The sequence below is a fragment of the Prionailurus viverrinus genome, chromosome B2, assembly GCF_022837055.1.
Source record: "Prionailurus viverrinus isolate Anna chromosome B2, UM_Priviv_1.0, whole genome shotgun sequence".
In the NCBI taxonomy this organism is placed as follows: domain Eukaryota; kingdom Metazoa; phylum Chordata; class Mammalia; order Carnivora; family Felidae; genus Prionailurus; species Prionailurus viverrinus.
In genome coordinates, this window is record NC_062565.1 from 123,200,097 (window position 1) to 123,218,628 (window position 18,532).

At 40.3% G+C, this 18,532-nt stretch overlaps 1 protein-coding gene across 6 annotated transcripts in view; it reads left to right on the forward strand.

Annotated features, from left to right (window-relative positions):
* Nucleotides 1–18,532, forward strand: part of PDE7B (phosphodiesterase 7B) — a 584,077-nt gene that overhangs the window by 396,757 nt on the left and 168,788 nt on the right. The gene's annotated exons all lie outside the window — the stretch shown is intronic.

Genomic DNA, 18,532 nt, shown 5'->3' on the forward strand with positions numbered 1-18,532 from the left:
GCACTGGGAATGAACAGTGACAGTAGTCCAAGCAGGAGAACAGCGGTTTGCACTAAGAAGACCATAGTGGTGGGGAGTTTCAGTTCAGGCAATATTCTGAAGGTAGGTAAGGCTGATAAAACTCCCTGATGAATTAGATGTAGTGAACAGGAGATGAGGGAGAATTGTGAATAGTTTGCCTAAGCCGCTGGGTAAATGGTGATGCCATTAGCTGAGATGAGTAGCAAGAGAATTAGGGATGGACAGTGGCATGACTATAAAAGAGGCAGGTATTATGCATTGAATTGTGCCCCCCCCATCCTCCCCCTGCATTCGTATGTTGAAGCCCTAACCCCCAGTGCCTCAGAATGTGACCTCATTTAGAGATAAGAGGTAATCAAGTTAAAGTGAGACTGTTAGAATGGACCTACTTGCAATAACACTGGTGTCCTTATAAAAAAAAGAAATTTGGACACACAGACACGCATATAGGGCGGGTGTCACAGGAAGATGAAGATGGCCATCGATACACTAAGGGGAGGAGCCTGAAACAGATCCTCCCCTCCAAGGAATCAACTCTACCCGCCAGGGAGGAGTCCAGCTCCCATCCAGGGTTCTGGAAGAACCCCACCCCTCTCAGGAGCCTCACCTGATTTTGGACTTTAAGCCTCCAGGACTGTGAGACAATAAATCTTTATTGTTTCCACCATTCGGTTCATGGTATGTTGTTTCAGCAACCCTAGATGATGAGGTGGGTGTGGTGCTCTTTTAGGCAGATCCTCTCGGAAGAGGAGTCCAATGATCTGGGAAGGAGCAGTTCAGGAAGAGAGAACAGCCTGTGAGAATGTGTAAAAGTTCTGATAGAAACAGGTGTTGCCAAAATCAAACTTTTATTTTGGACCCCAGAAAACGGTAGTAGACATTACTGAGTTGTAACGCTGGGTTTCAATTCACAAGACATTGGTGTGTGTTCTCACTGCGCCAGGTATTAGTTGCACTCCTGAGCAAGTACCTTCAACTTCTGAGCCTTAGTTTCCCTATCATAAATGGAAGCAACAGCACCCATGCACCTGTCCCACCAGGCTGCTGTAAGGCCCAAATAAGACAAAAATGCGAGTGAAAGTAGTTCACAAAGTACAAAAGGTCATGTAAGCGTCAGTATGGTAGTTGTTTGTGGTTGTAACTTTTGTTATTGTTTCCACTCCGATGGAGGATGTGCTATTATGCTGTAATGCGTGGACATAAGCACACGCCAGACATGCAACTCAGGGGCCATGTGCCTTCATATTATGAGGATGCTCTGTGTCTCTCTTGGTAGCAATCCAGTCATCCATCTTATTTTTTAGAAGCTAAAAAACCAAGTTCATGTGATTTTAATTAGAACCATATTTTTATTTAAAGTGGGAAGCAACGGAAGATTGTGGTAACATAAATCACAAGTCATCTAATCTCATTTAGGTTCCATGAAAACAAGATGGAAATCTTTGAAGTCAGTGTGTTTATTTGCTAATCCACCCCCACAAAAAAAAAAAGAAAGAAAGAAAGAAAAAGAAAAAACAAATTACATTATGTTTCTCACAACTGTTTGAACAGGAAGTATTTTCTTTGCAGAAGTTATTTAAAAAATAATCTGTTTGGTGTCTATGCTATAAATCAGTACTCGGTTGAAAGGGAACCATCTTAGCTACCACTATTGCATCAAATTGTGCAGCTCATTGAAATAAACCAAGAGGCTTTCCTGAGCATTGGTGATGACCTAAAGAGAAGAGATACCCGAGGCAGATATGCGACAGGATGGTGTTCTTGACACAGTTAAGGTGGAATGGGAGTGGGTATCGGGAGAGGAAGGTGCAGAAATTGCCTATAAAACAATCTTCCATACCGCCCCAAAAAAGTCTCAGAGCTCTTTTTTTAATGTTTATTTATTTATTTTGAGAGACAGAGAGAGAGAAAGAGCTAGAGAGAGCATGCAAGCGGGGGAGTGGCAGAGAGAGAGTCCCAGGCAAATTCTGTGCTGTCAGCCCAGAGTGGGACACAGGGCTCGATCCCACAACCGTGAGATCATGGCCAGTGAAAATCAAGAGTCAGGCGCTTCACCGACTGAGCCATCCAGGCACCCCAGGGCTTATTTTAATGCACTTAATGTTGTCTTTTATTTTCTGTAATAAATTCTGTCTTGTTGGAAGATGCCCAGGTTAGTGGCTTAGTGGGAAGCAATGACCAGACTGAGGCACTACCAGCTACTTATGCTGTCCTGGCTGTTGGTGCTTCACTAGCAGCAGCAGGAAGACTCTTCATGTCCTAGGGGTTCTTGGGTCCTGTGCTCAGACTCGAAAATTAAACTGGAGTGACACTAGTCAATGAGCAAAACTAAATAATTCCTAACATCTTGATAATACAGTGCTCAAAACATGTTCTTTTCAGATAAAGCTAATCAGCTGTGATCAACTATTAAATGATTATCTACAACAATAGCTAACATTTACTGGACACTTTAGATGTCAGACTGCTATGTGTTTTCCATGCATTCTTTCGTTAATCCTCAAAATAACCCTGCAATATTTTAATTTTTTTTTCAACGTTTATTTATTTTTGGGACAGAGAGAGACAGAGCATGAACGGGGGAGGGACAGAGAGAGAGGGAGACACAGAATCGGAAACAGGCTCCAGGCTCTGAGCCATCAGCCCAGAGCCTGATGCGGGGCTCGAACTCACGGACCGAGAGATCGTGACTTGGCTGAAGTCGGACGCTTAACCGACTGAGCCACCCAGGCACCCCAACCCTGCAATATTTTAAATGCCGTCAATTTCTTCTCATTCAGATTTAACCAAATGTGTTTGTGTGTGTGTGTGTGTGTGTGTGTGTGTGTGTGTATATATATATATATAATTTCATCGTCTTTATATTCAAAATACTAGCCTCTTTTTAGTTTCGATCTTAGGAATGAATATTCACTATGTTCCCTAAGACACAGACCCTGAGATACCAGACAATTACAGCTAAAAATTTTAGTGCTTTATGTTCAAAGATAGAATGTTATTATATGTAGCAGGCAGTTTAAGGTAAAAGAAAAGAGAGTAGACTATTTCTCTCCAAATGGCTCATACTGAACAAACTGGAAAGGAGTCAACACTGTATGTGCAATTCTCTGGCTCTCTTTTACAGGATGGGTGATTGTGAAGTATGTGTCATTTCTTAGAAGCTTGCCTGATAAAATCACTAGGCACTTAAATCCCAGAAAGTGTATTCTCAATATGTTGGGAATATGTGACAGACACTTCTTGTACTTGAACTAAATCAAGGTCCGTATCTATCTTTAACTATAGCTATACAATCACTGCTATCATGCAAGACTACAATCCTTCTGCTGCACCCTTTTCTAATCCAAAGATTCAAAGTCACATCAATTCAATAAGCACGTGTCAAATTCTTTTTGTTTCCGAGATACAGTGCTGGTGATTCTATGAGTGGATTTGCAAACCTCCAATGTCCCTCTCCAGCTATTCTCCCAGAGATCACACACTCAGATGTCCCCAGGAGCCAGGCGGGTGATGTGTAAGAGTGAAGTTGATGGCATTCGATACAAGACACGGTAGTGGTGGTGACAAGGCCACCTAGAGAGCAAGTGCCCCTCGTCAAGCATGCATTTGCTGCTCAGCTCCTGCCACTCGATCCTATGACGGGATGTAGGCTCCATGTAGCCATCTCCACAGTTTTTTTTGAGAAAATCGAGAACTTCAGATATGTGTGCAAATATCCTGGTTTGTCAATGTTGGCAACTAAGATAATTTCCCTTTCTTTCAAATGCCGTGCAGCCAAGTTTGCTAGGCCGCCACTTTGCAACTTTTCTTTAGGGATTCTCAGTGGGGAGGAGATGTGTCAAAATGTTCCCACCCCAACCTCTCAGCAGCTCTTACCCTCTGCCCTCTCACACCACAGGAAATATCACAAGATGCACCTCCCTTATTCCACTAGGAAGGTTATGAGCTTTGGAGAAAGTGAAAAGTAAGTCCTTCAAAGAAAAATGTGCACTCCCAAATCTAACTTTTTCCCTCCTGCCTTTGGATAGAGCGGCAGATAATATAACACCATCACAGACAAGTATGCATGCACATTTTCATTTCTCTAAGGGAAAAAGAGTCCTACGGTATTTGTATTCCTTACAGATCACTGGGAGGTCTCTGACTGAGGGAAGGAAGTCAGGAGAGTGAAGAAAAAGAGGTCTTTGTTTTCAATGTATTGGGTTCAAGGGAACAGCAACACTTCCAAATTAAAACAGCTCAAGAGATTTAGAGTCGATTTTAAATGAGACTCCTGACAAAAACTGTAGATTTGGGGGCTATGAGAATAGACAGAACAATTAAATCTCAAGAACTGACATAATTCCCAATGGGGTTACCAAACATGGCACCATGACCAAGACTGGGAAGGTTAAGAAATGAACTTGCCCTAGACCCAGCTGCAGTGGTGAGATGTTACATCAATAAACCCAGCTGCAGTGGTGAGATGTTAAATCAAGCTACAGAGGACATCTCCAACCAAGCAAAGGAGTGAATGGCAACAGAAAACAGGATTTCTTAACCTTGGGAACCACTAGATGAAGATTTATTGTAGAAAAGCAAAGCCAAGGGAAGCCAGAAATGGTGGTATTTCAGTATCCAGACTGTAACAGACACCAGAGAAATCTATTTATAGTGAAAATCTATTTTTATCTTAAAAATAGACCAGTTATTAGATCCCAGAAAATCAAACTAGTTAAAAATGAGTTTGGTATACTCATAGAAGGCAGGGAACTATGCCATCCCCTTAGAATGATTTTTCTCAAGAGTAATTAAACTTAAAATGAATTCCTTCTGAACTTTTACTCTTTATTCCTCAACTAGTATTGTCCACAGCTCAACTTTTGCTTCTCTGGGCCACTTGGGGGAGAAGAGGGAGGAGAGGGAGTTGTGAGGGTCCCCTGGTCGTCACAGTGGGCTCTCAGCTCTCATAATGGTCCCCGGGGGCCAATTTTACTGCTTCCCCAGTGACCACTTCTGGGAGCTCTGTTCCATACTTCTCAAAGGGAAGACACCTGTTAGCAGGCAGAGAGGAAGCAAGTACAACAGAGCTCAAGGATGACGCAGGACAGCATTTCATTCTTTCAGGTCTCTAGAGTTCATTATACCTTTTTCTGGACCATTCTATGAAAAGGCATCCAGAGAGCTTAAATAGTGAAATGCAAAAGACCTCTTCACTCATCCTTTAAGCAGCAGCAAACGCCAAGAAATGTTTCAGAGCTTCTATGTGATTTCTTTACCTGGAGTTCCATCCTAGGGCTACTTTCCCTAATTTATTTTTTTGCTTTGGCAGTAAAACTCCTTTTGATCCCAGAGTAGTCTATGTTATCCAAATAATACAATAATGACTTTGGAGATATCAGCCTTGACTTTCCATTGGTTTGAGTTTCTGGCTGGTTCACCTAGGCTACATCAGGTCCTGAAATCACCCTGAAATTACCCATTCATTACCTCCACATTACCACACATAAGCATTAGAGAATGGGTATTGGTGACTTTACCTAGCATTAGATCTCTATGAGTATGTCCAGATATGGGAAGAGAGAAATCTATCCCTTGAATTCTGTGTATTCTAAGAGAGCTTAAGTTTATCTTGTTACAACTATCGATATTATGATTAACATGAGGAGAAAAGGTGAGCTGAGACCAGCTGGGGCAGAAAAACAACAGTCTACATTATCTAGTCCAAAGAGGTGGGGTCATCTTGCTTCTGGTTAATCTAATGGTAGGAACAAACCCGTAGGAACAGATGAGCAGTCTGGTGTATGGAAGAAGGACTTCTGGGAGGCTCATAGCATTAGTGATGGCTATGGAATCATAGATCTGGGGATCCAGCCTGCTCATGTGAACATGAGTGGACACATTACCCAGCTTCAAAGAAATGGGCTTGAAACAATTTGATGAGGGTCCAGGATCATTTTGTTATCTGCTAGGATTCAGATTAAGCTCCAGCTCCACAAAACACTTGAATAGACTCAGAGATCCAAAAACTCAATCAGAACACTTGTCAAATGTTTCTCTTGGCATTGAGGGTACCACTTCCCACTGGCCACCACACCCTAATGGTTATTATCTCTCTTGGCTCACCAACAAGAAAGTAGCAACAGAGTAGCTTCCAGACCCTAGGTAAAGCTTGGAGATGGGTCTTCTAACCTGACAGATTTAGCTCTCGTTGGGCCAAGGTGGGGATAGGGACCAATTTATTAACACTAAGAGCTGGTAAGGTCAGAAACGGAAGCCATGAATAGGATGAGGTAGGAAAGGAAGGAAAAAGAAGGGGAAACGGACGGGTAGTATAAAAAACACTGGCCAACTCAGATGACCTTCTCCCACGTGCTCCCAATTTGCAATGGGATTGCATGAGACTAGCATAAAAGTGCACTCCAAAAGATTGAGAACAACACCTCAGTTCATTACTTCAGGAAGTCTGAGGAGCATTCACACATGAGTGTTTTATCACTTGTGTCTACCTGGGCAAAATCAGGCAAACCTGTAGCTATGTTTTGGCTTCTACCTGCCTCTCTTTTTAGACCCGGTTCACACTCATGCCACCTATACTTGTCAGGGTTCTTAGTCCTGAGTATCAAATATAATACAAAGCTAGCTTAGACACAAAGTGGAGACGGATTATTATAAGGGCCCAAGGGTGCTTTATGAAACTTAGTTTTAGTAAATCTCTTGCCCAGACTTGGGACACAACTGGAAGAAGGAACTAGAGAGCCCGTCTCTGCTACTCTGAATATCTGCTTCAGGTTTCTCTGTCTCCGCAAACAGGCTTTGTCTGACTCTGAGGTGATGTACATAGTCTCCTTCTCCCTCTCCCCCCTTCTTCCTTTCCCGTACCCCCTTTCCCTTTTTCCCTCTCTCTTTCTTTTCTCTATTTCATCTTCCAAATACAGAGAGCAAATCCGACTGGCCCATCATGCATCCAGGTAATTTATACAGAATCTATTTTTTACATTCAAAATTGTGTTTTGGAGTGCAGTACATCCATAGAGGGTTTTTCTAAGGGAAACTTCCTACATCACATAAGCACTTAGCCAGCAGAAGAATAGGGCGGGCCAGAATTCACCTGAATTCTGAGGCAATGCAGGGTTTAGGAAGTGTCCTAACTAATTATGAAATTTGTCTTAAAGCCTGTAAAAGTATTTTTTTTTAATCCAAGGTTAAATGAGTTGGTCATAACACTGAAGTTTTCTAAATAGGAACTGCTTTCTTTTTCCTGTCTCATATATGAGCATTATAATGAAATAGTTCCCAAATCCTACAGGCATTTCTCTCAGGCTGCCCAAGCAAGAGATTCTCTGCAGACCACCTTAGGTTTCACGGATTCCTAAAGATAAAAATGAGTTGATCTTCCATATAAACACCTAGAATCCATTGCAAAATCCTGCAGGAGTTTGTTGCCTCTTGCACTCAGGGGCCTAGAAATCTTGGAAGATGTTGTTTGCTGCCAGTAAGGCTCTATGTTTACTCAGGTTTCTTCATTTCCCATGCGTGTGTGCTTGCATACCAAGCCAGGAGCATTTACTCCCATCGTTAGCAACCTCTTGCAAAGCTGACTTCCTCAATATTACCACAAATGCTAAAGGAATAAGAAGTGAAGCAAATAAGGTTGACGTAGTTTTCTTCAGAACCAGATGCTCCTGCCGTGTGTTTTTGGCAATCCTTTCATCCACCTATTAGACCAGCTGGCATGGGGAAAAGAGGCATGCTTTGAGTAAAAATACAACAATTGCAGGAAGATTTTTCATCAGCCAGGATTGTTGATGAAACAGTCAGCTTGAGGTAAGAAGTGACGCATATTGGAGTCCCTGCCTGAGACATCAAGGTTACTCATCAGAGAACCTGAAAATAAATTGTAGTCTCCCAATTTCTTTTTTTTTTAATTTATTTCTTTATTTTTGAGGGAGAAAGAGAGTGCAGGAGGGGCAAAGAGACAGAGAGAATCCCAAGTAGACTCTGAACCCGATGCAGGACTTGAACCCACAAACTGTGAGATCATAACCTGAGCCAAAACCAAGAGTCAGACACTTAACTGGCTGAGCCACCCAGGAACCCCCCCCCACCCAGTTTCTTTTTTTTTTTAATTTTTTAATGTTTATTAATTTTTGAGAGAGACGGAGACAGAGACAGTGTGAATGGGAGAAGGGCAGAGAGAGAGGGAGACACAGAATCTGAAACAGGCTCCAGGCTCTGAGCTGTCAGCACAGAGCCCGATGTGGGGCTCGAACTCACGAACTGCAAGATCATGACCTAAGCCAAAGTCAGAGGCTTAACTGACTGAGCCACCCAGGCGTCCCCCAGTTTCTTTTTTTTAAAGGCTAGTGTCATGCAGATGCTAGCACACATTCAGGAATGATGCTCCTGGTTTCTGTTCCCTTAGAACCTCTCAGACTAGATTGCTATTAACCTTTCAAAATAAGTTTTATCTAATTTGAGAGATAGAGACATTTTCAGTTTGAGCAGCTTATTCCCCTAACCACAGAAATTGATTGACAAGTGTTTATATGAATTTTCTAATTGAAGGGGCCAGTTGGATGACTGACCAGTGGTATCCCACATGGCATGTGTTGGCTTTAATACAGATCCAATCCAGGGCTCTTCTGGGCTCACAAATATATTGAAGTTTCATATAGAAAATAAAATTTAGACGGGGGTTTAACCTGAGAAAAAAATCAAAAGAGTAAGGATGATTCTTTATTGTGGTAGTTTATAAACCTAGGTTCTAGAACCAGACATGAACTTGAATTCTGGTAACAGAAGTGCCTTATTTGTACTGTGCAGTGTTCCTCACCTATCATTGTGGGCAGAGTTGCTGTGAGGGTACGTTGAGATCACGTGGGAGATATGTACAGAGTCTACACTTGAGAAGACCTCAAGCCACTAAGGCTGGCACTACGCATCTCTCTCTGATCCCCCCTCCCCCCACCCAGTCTTCATCAGTCCCAAGGAAAAGAGAACAGAAACAAACAAACAAACAAAAATGCAAAGGTGACACGAGAGAGAGGCTGGGAGGAACTCTGGAGAAGTTTTCAGAACCACTGCCTTCCCTGTAGAAGTAATGGCATGAAATTAAAGCCTTACATAAGCAACGTGGGCACGACCATCCCTTTCGCCTGCCCTTTTGCCACCAGGCTAACCCTGTTTAAGCACCAGACTTCACACTTTGATAATTGGCGTTTCTTTATCCGTGACTGCACGAGAGTGTCGTGTTACTGTATTTTCCACAAATTCAGAGGAAAATCCCACTGGGAAACGAACAAAACTCTCCAAATAGCTCTACTTCCCGTCTTCAGACACACTGTCCTGTAATGCCATCTACCCCTGGAGCTTAGCTGAGCCGAGTCGTCGGGCTGCTAGGTTGTAGTTTTCTGCTGTTGGATGGGTTGAGATGACGACAGGTCTTGGCATTATCCTGGAAATGTTGTCTGGGGGAGGCCAAAATTTTCCACCATATTTTTCTAGATAGGTAGAGAGATGAAAATGGTTAAAGGAAGGGTTCTGGAAAGGAGCAGGAAGATTAGTCCAAAGAGTATCTTTCTCATTTTAAAAGGGAATGATTTCCTTGGACATAGACTCCACTTTGGCAAAGCTGCTGCATCAAAATTAAAATCAAAACTAAAGCTGCTGTGGACACCTTTAGTTCCTCCAACCACATTTCTTGCGTACACACAAAAGATAAGACAGATAAACATAGTTTGGAGTACACAAAAGTATTTCTGTTCCCTGGAAGGATTTGGACTGTAGGAAAAATGGAGCCAGTTATCTTGTAGCTACCTCAAGCCTGACTTAATTCCAAGCATTTCATATTCGGAGCAACCGGAACCTTCCTCGATGCGCTGGCAAGGTTATGCCTTAGAGAAGGAAGCAGTGGCTTCAGGAGTCCTGAGCAAGGTGGCGGCATACAGGGGCCACTGAGCCCTTGAGAACAGTTTTTCCATCTCCGGATCCTGTACAGCGGGGTGTTTGTGAGACTCGTTGCTCAGACACCCAGATGATGCTCTCAACTCCCGTCCCATCCCACTGCTAATAAAACTCCTGGGATCCAATTATACTGCAGCTACTCCTCTAGCAGAGATTTTAGCCCTGTGTTTTATAGAAGGCACCCATACTGCTCACCAGAGACCCGAGCATCAAAGCCCCGTGCACTGTCTGCTCGTATTTGCTGCAGCTCTCACATTACGGAATCTGTAACAAACAGAAACCTAACTTTCTTTGAGTTTATGCAGATGAGGCTGGTTGATGACAGTGTGAGCTGCCTTGACTTGTTTACCAAAAGATCTCTGAAATGACAGTAATTTCAGTAACTGAGGTGATGACATTTTCCTTTGAACCCTCTACTCCCAGTGCATTGTGTGAAAATATCTGAACAAATGAAAACGTTCTTCCTGAACATTGCAGAATGGTGGACTTCAGAACAACTTATTAATATTGTTTGCATATGAGAAAACATTTAGAAAAGTGTAGTAGCCACCTAGTTAAGTAAGCTTTTAAACATTTTTTAATGCTTTATGTATTCTTGAGAGAGAAAGAGAGAGACAGACAAAGCATGAGTGGGGGAGGGGCAGAGAAAGAGAGAGAGGGAGACACAGAATCTAAAGCAGGCTCCAGGCTCTGAGCTGTTAGCACGGAGCCTGATGCGAGGCTCGAACTCACAAACCACGAGATCATTACCTGAGCCAAAGTCCGACGCTTAACGGAATGAGCCACCCAGATGGCGCTAAGCAAGTTTCTTTATCAACTGAATGCTAAAGAAACTCAATCAAGCTTTGCTTGCAGAACACCAACAGGTCAGTGGTTAGGAAGTTAAAATATGGTTATGTTTCCAGTGTGGACATCCTAACTTGATGGGTCACAGCAACGTGGCACAGGTACTCTGTTCACATTTTGATGCTGAATATGTCCTGGACAGCTCCATCTGCCAGATCTGAAAAACACAGGAGTCAGGAAGGAGAACAATACAATCACAACTCTACCTTCTCCTTTATATAATGAACCTGTATTAGTGTCACTTTCTTCAAGAGGTTCTTTCAGACAGGGATATTATGAAGGAAACAAATTCTGAATGTCGATGTTCCAGCAAAATATGTTTTACATTATTTGCCAAAGTTGTAATCATTAGGAGAGTGTAGTTTTGTTTTGTTTTTTCTCCTAAAGCTCCAGTCTATCCCAGACCAAGAATCTGATGAGATTGGCCATGCTATTTTAAGGGAAAGAGATTAAATGACCAGCCCCATCTTAGGTATAATCTTGTTACATGTAAAGCACAAGAAGCAAGAAGAGGAAAAAAGATTGTTGTTTGCACATCTCCCCCCTGAATACTCTTGAAACGTCTCCTAGTAGAGAGCTATGATAATACTGTCAACTTTCTGCTCTACGTTATTAAAGGAGGCTATGTTGTATTGAAAGTTATATTTTTCTCCAGAATGAATTATCTTTACAAGTAACTAAAACTTTCCCCAAAGTAATACAGTGATCCTTAACCTTGACACAGATCTATAATGGATTACACATCTAGAGGAATAGCAATAATGAGCAGAATTTATCCCTTTTAAAATGGTGTGTGCTCATAGTCTCAGCTCAGGTAAACATTGGTCAGAATTGTAAGGATTGCATCTGGGTAGATGGCAAGAATAAGGTGATGCCGATTCATAGGAATTGGGGGCATGATCCCTCTGGAGTCTGTATTGAATGTGACTGCACTCCCGGTCCCAGGGTCTGACTTGCGATATGTGTGGAGTGGCTCCTGAATTTGATTAATAAGGGATTTCCCTGTATAGTTAATATTAGTTTCAGACACTATGTACAAGTACATTCTGTCTGTGACCATGCTGTACGGCATGGAGGCCACCAGACATCAGCCTTCTTTCCTTGATCACCGCTTGGACAGCGGTAGTTGAGATAACTTGCAATGAGACACATCCCACTTGTTACCAGAGATGTCCATTTGCTCTAAAGTTAGAGTGTGTTTGTGATCACACTGATGAGAACTAGTAACCTGGCTGCAAAAACTACTCCCTTTTCTTTCTTCCAAAGAAGAAACAATAGGACAATTGTACCAAACAAGGGTACATTTCTCCAAAAAATGTGTCTCATATTTCTGCTTTGATTCGCTAACAAATAGATAAGAAGGTGAACATTTGCTAAGCAGGAAGCAAACAGTAAAGACTGATACACACACACACACACACACACACACACACACACATACATATACATACATATGTGTGCCAATATATGTGACATGAACATAATACATAAGGTATTATGAGATATATGAGATATATGAAATATTATGTATATAGAAATGTATATTTATTATATAAATGATAAAAGGGAGGAAATCACTATATTTCAAAGCTACCTATATTCACAGTCATAGAATTGTTTTTTTTTATGTTTATTAACTTATGAGAAAGAGACAGAGACAGAACACAAGCGGGGGAAGGGGCATAGAGAGAGGGAGACACAGAATCTGAAGCAGGTTCCAGATTCCAAGCTATCAGCACAGAGCCCAATGCAAGGCTCGAACTCAAGAACCACGAGATCATGACCTGAGCCAAAGTTGGACTCTTAACCAACTGAGCCACCCAGGTGCCCCACAGTCATAGAACTTCTTGCTTCACTAAGATACTGATTTTTTTCACATAAAGTTCCAATTTTAAGTCTTATAATCAAAAAAGTGAAAATTATAAATCATGAAACAAGTAGATTTTCAAGATATTTGTGTATTTTGAAAATCCAAATAATTGGTTGGATAAATCACAGTGATATCAAATATTCAAAATTATATTTCCCCCCCTCTTTTTAACTGCATGCATGCTGTCTTAGTCTGCTCAGTCTGCCATAACAAAATACCATGGACCAAGAGGTTTAAACAACAGAAATTTCTTTTCTCAGTTTTAGAGATTGGATATCTGAGATCATGGTGCCAACATGGCTGGGATTTGCTGGGGGCTTGTTTGCAGAAGATTTTCCTGCTTGCAGAAAGCCACCTTCCTGCTATGGCCTCACCTTATTGCTTCGGCAGAGAAGGAAGAGAAAGCAAGCTCTGTGGTGTCTCTTTTGTTAGGGAAATAATTAATTCATGAGAGTCCACCCCCATAACCTCATCTAACCTAATTACCTCTCAAAGACCCCATCTCCAAATACCATCACACTGAGATATGAATTTGGAGGAAACTGTAACAGAGTCCATAACACATGCATATCACATTTGTGGATTTACACAGTCTTGAGAGATACCATTCCCTATAATATTATGTCCACTCTAAGTACTATCGATCATGTGGGATAATGGAAAGCATAACTGTATTTAGAGGAAATAAATTAACAAGTCAAAGTCCTAGAAACCTTATCATAAGAGATATTGGAATGGAAGGACCAGAGCTCCTTGAAATTAAGAAGGAAAAACTAAGAAAGGACATCATTCACAAATACTTTTTAACTTCCTTATGGTTCTAGAGTGTGGAATAAATGGAAGTTAGAAAAAGGTAGAGTTTGGAAAACTATAAGGCAGAACCTCCTAAAAAAGAGAGCTGTCCCAGAATATAAAGTAGTAACATCTTCAGCACTGAACTCATTCAGACCAACAATCCTTTTTCAGGGATGCTCAAATGGAATGTCTGAATTGAGCAGCACTTGGGACCAGATCTCTTCACAGTCCATTCTGATTCTTAGATGCTATGACTAATGATAATTAGTCTTTAAATGGTTCATATGTGAATAAGGGAAAGAATATAATGACCAAAGTAACACACAATATTATCTTGTGTTAAAGGGTAGAAAGGGGGATCCAAAATATGTTCTTCCTTAGAGATGCACCTAGGATAAAGTATTCCAAGGAAATCTAATGTTCTGGTCAAGTGGCTAAAATGAATTATAAACCTAAGAATTGGCCGATATTTAGGAAAATCTCATCTCAAGAGAACCATGAGATAAGAGTTTTGTTGTCATTGTTGCCTTATATTATTTATTTTGTTTTAAGGGCATACACTTTATTTCATGGACTGTATATTTTCTATGGAACCAGACAGACTTGTGGATATTTGTGAATTATAAATAGTTACTAAACCTGTTGCAATAAAAATTAATTTTAGCTAATCTAAAACAAGATTCATCTTAGTTATCTTTCCTTAGTTAAGGGAAATGTATCCCTTATATAATCTTACCTGCTTTAATATAGTCAGAGTTCTAGAATAAGGCACTCTGTCTCTCTTTTTTTTATGTTCAGAAATACGCAAGATTCACTTTCTTCTAACAAAGATACCTGTTTCAGATTAATTTGCTCTCTCTTCTGAGATATTCAGTCCTGTTTGATTAAATCAACTGAAAATCCAAACAACCTAAAGGATGTCAATCAGATGAACTTGATAAAGTACATATAGTTCTCACAATTGACTATACCTACTAGAATTTAAGATAATAAACGCAGGACAGTACCTATTTTATCCATCACTGTATTCCTTCTTGCCCTTAATGGTGCCTGCCATCAATAGGTTCTCAACAAAAATTAAATAAATGAAAAATTGTTTTCAGAGAGCTAATTATTACACAGATGAGATACAGGAAAACATATCAATCAAATCTGTACTAGAGAGTTGCTTCAATTATGATGGTCCATATTGTTTTCTCAAGAGCTAAACTACCTACTTGGTATATCACCCAGGACCTCTGGTTTCTTTCTATTCTCCTCCTGTTTGCTGCTTTGTTATTGCATGAGCAATAGCTATTTGAGATGTAAAATTCAAATTAGATTTGAATATTGGTTGTGCCTCTTCTAAAAAGTTCAGTAAGTAAGGTTTTAGATTTGGGGGAAGATTTACTAACTGATTCCATTAATAGAAAGTTTGCTTCAGTGAAATCATCGTGGGCCAGAAGCAAAGGTTGTATAAAGCAAGTGTCAATAATGTGGATTATTTAGGGAGTGCATTGCTGCAGATTATAGTCATGGTATAAAAGGAAAGTAAAACAAAAGAAATGTATACTTGGATGCCTTGAGATGAGAGAATGCAATGTCCAATTTCCTTACATAAAGGTAGAAAATTCAGTCACAAAAAAAAAAACCACTGACCTGGGAAATAGCAAACCCTAGATTTTCACCAGGGTATTTGGCATCATTCTACACCCTGAACCCCAGGTAATTCATCAGTATAATGCAAGACAAGACTTGGTTGCAGAAGACTGGTCTAAAGCGATGGTTCTCAAACCATTCTCCTTCAGTATCACTTGAGAATTTGCTAGACACGCAAATTCTCTGGCCCAAGACAGGACCTATCAAACCAGAAACTCTGGGACTGTAATCTATCTTGACATTGTTCCCTGTGATTCTGATTTACATTAAATTTTGAGAACCATGTGATTTGGGTCCCCTGGTAAAGCCATTGTGAGGGCTTTAGGGGCTCTCTGTTCCCCTCTACTCCAAATGGCTCTTGAGACAAAGGCTCCTATAACCAGTGGCATCTGGCTTCCCGGAAGTTGAGGTTAGACATAAAAATGTTAAGTGTTATTCTTTCACTGCTCTCTGTTCCCATTCCCCACTCTTCTGCTCCCTACACTCCTTTCCACCATTGCAACCAAATCGTCCTCAAGTGACTACTCACTTCCTGCTTGCTGACCTCTGAAATTCCTTCAGCTAGGAGAAAAGCCTTTCTAAATTAGATTAATATTTTATATATTACTATATTGTGTCACTATAATCCATAGTTTATTCATCATCACTACTGTGATAAATCAAAGCAAAAATTGAATGTGGCTGTCTCTCAGTTCCTTCCCACAAATGTTAGCCTACAAATTTTAACCAGAGCACACTCTCTTAGAATAATTCCTTTCATCAGTGTTCTGGTTTAGGTAACAAAACTGGTTCATTTTAGGCTTCAAATATATATCATTTATTTGCACTTCAAATTATTTTTTTAGTTTATAATCTTTTAAAGTTCAGATTAAACTTGCATTGCACAATACCTAAGGTATAGTCATGGGCAATAAACATTAAATTCATTTGTGACAGGGGCACATGGGTAGCTCAGTTGGTTAAGCCTCTGACTTCGGCTCACGTCATGATCTCACAGCTCATCAGTTCGAGCCCGGGTCAGGCTCTGTGCTGACAGCTCAGAGCCTGGAGCCTGCTTCAGATTCTGTGTCTCCTTCTCTTTCTGCCCCTCCCCTACTCATGCTCTGTCTCTTTCAAAAATGAACAAACGTTAAAAAATAATTAAATACATTTGTGACAATACTTCAGGTTTTCTCTGTTCTAATTTTTAAACAGATAAGATCTCCTTTTCACTTAATTATTCCTTGTAGCTAGACGCTATGGATGATTTATCATCTGGATAAGTGATAACAAATGAAAGAAAATGTGATGCAAAATATTAGCTACATGTCTATTCCTATTTCATCTACAGATATTAAATTGCATTTTCTGGTGTTTGGTCCATGGAGAGAGCACACTTGAGACACTTCAGAATAACTCTGTCACACAAGTGAGAATACTCACTTTTATGAAGTGAGAAACTTTAAGGTTTATAAAGTGCTTTCAAGTACACAATCTCATATGACACTCCCAACAGCTCTGTGAAGTAGGTTTGGGGTTAGTACCTCTTATTTACTTGACTGGAAAAAAGGGTCTAGGAAGAAGATTCAATGACTTGCCCAATGTCACATAGTGAGTTATGAAACCAGTTGTTGGTCCAGATGCTCCTATCACCCATACTCAGTTACCTTTTTCATCATCATCATAAGCTGAGCTCCCAGAGTTTGGTCAATCCCAGATGCATTGACCAGGTCACATTTCAGTAGGTGGCATAAAAGGAAAGGAAAGAACGCTTTGTGGGAGGCTGGAGGCTTTCTGTGGGTGGAGGCTATCTCGTATCTGACTCTAAAAGTAGACATTAAAAATCTAGTCTTAGTCAACATCTCAGCACGCCACAGCAGAGTTGAAAATATCAACAACATCATCTTTTAGAGGAGTGTATCTTCTTGCTCTAAAGCTGAGTGGTTTTCAATCCTGGCTAATCCTTAAAATCAGCTGGGAAGATTTTTTAAAACTCAGGAACTTCAGCCTCATGGCCCACCTCCCCGTCTCCATGAATGTAGGATGGGGTTCAAGCACTGATAGTTTGAAAGTTTCACAGGTGACTCTAATGTGTAGCCAGAATTGAGATCCATTGATATAGTTGAAATGGAAGCTAGGCTGTTACAAACTGACACAGAAGTAGTCTTTTTTCCTCCTCAGTCTAGGTAAAAAGAACATGTCTGTTGACATTCCCAACCATTTCTATGGGGAGGCTTTGTATAATTTCCAAACAAGCCAGAAAGTTGCATCTACCAAGGGAATTCCTGTGGACTGTTATCAAAGGGCTTATGGTTAACTGATGGGCTGAATTAATAGTGAGCATTAAGGCAGATTGAACCTCAAAATTTGGGCAGATTAACAAAGTGACCAATGTGGAAGGTCCAGATTTCAAGTTTAACTTTGAGTTTCCTATATCTCACAAGACAAGCACTGGTGGTAATAAAAAGGATGCTTTCTTTCCTTTACTTGTCAAGTGTGCATGGACCAGCCCTTATAAAAACTTGGATCTATCCAGATAGACATAGGAAGAGAGCTATAATTACCTTGAGTAAGCAAAGTAATAAACGGCAGCCTGAAAAACAACTTCTAGAAATCTAAGAGGGACCTAGGTCTGTCCTTAAACTACCCCTTCCTTTAATAATCTCCTGTACAAGGAAACTGGTAGAAATCACATCAATAACTAAAGATTCTTCTCCCTGTATTGGGTCTGATTGTGTATAATGTGTGTAGAGAGGGGGGAGGAGGTCCCAAAGAGGAAACAGTCTTGTTAAAGTGGACGAGTTAATAAGAAATGAGACATTTTATGTAAAATGAAGAGATGAATGTATCATACAAAGTCACATTACTAGAGGAAAAAATTAGAAGGTGCTCTCCTTAAGGGAATTGAATATATTGTATATAAGATTTCTATTTCACAAAAGATACATTTGATCCCATCCTACTTAGTGTAAGGGAATATATAATTATTAATTAATTTTTTCAGCTAAGCACATGTATAAATGGATCCATAATCAGAAAACCTTAAGTCATCCAAAGTCAACTGAAATGGCTTCTCCACAATTTATAGAAGTCAAGGGTATCAGTGAACCCACAATACACCAAATAAGGCAACTGAGGCATTTTAAATTCAAGAACTTCCCTTCATTATATTAAAATGGTAAAAAAAAATCTCATTTATTCAATTGTATTCAATAAGCACTTCTTGAGGATCTGTCATGGATTTGGCATTGTTGAGAGTAAAAATAATATAGTACTTCCTCATAATAACTGTAAAATACATATTAAATGAGTAGAGAATGCTACTAAATATAATAGAATTATTATGTAAGACAGCATATATTAAAGTTATCATTTAAATATATATTATTACTAGAAAAGAAATATAGAATAGAAATGGTAAGTACTGCCATCATTTGG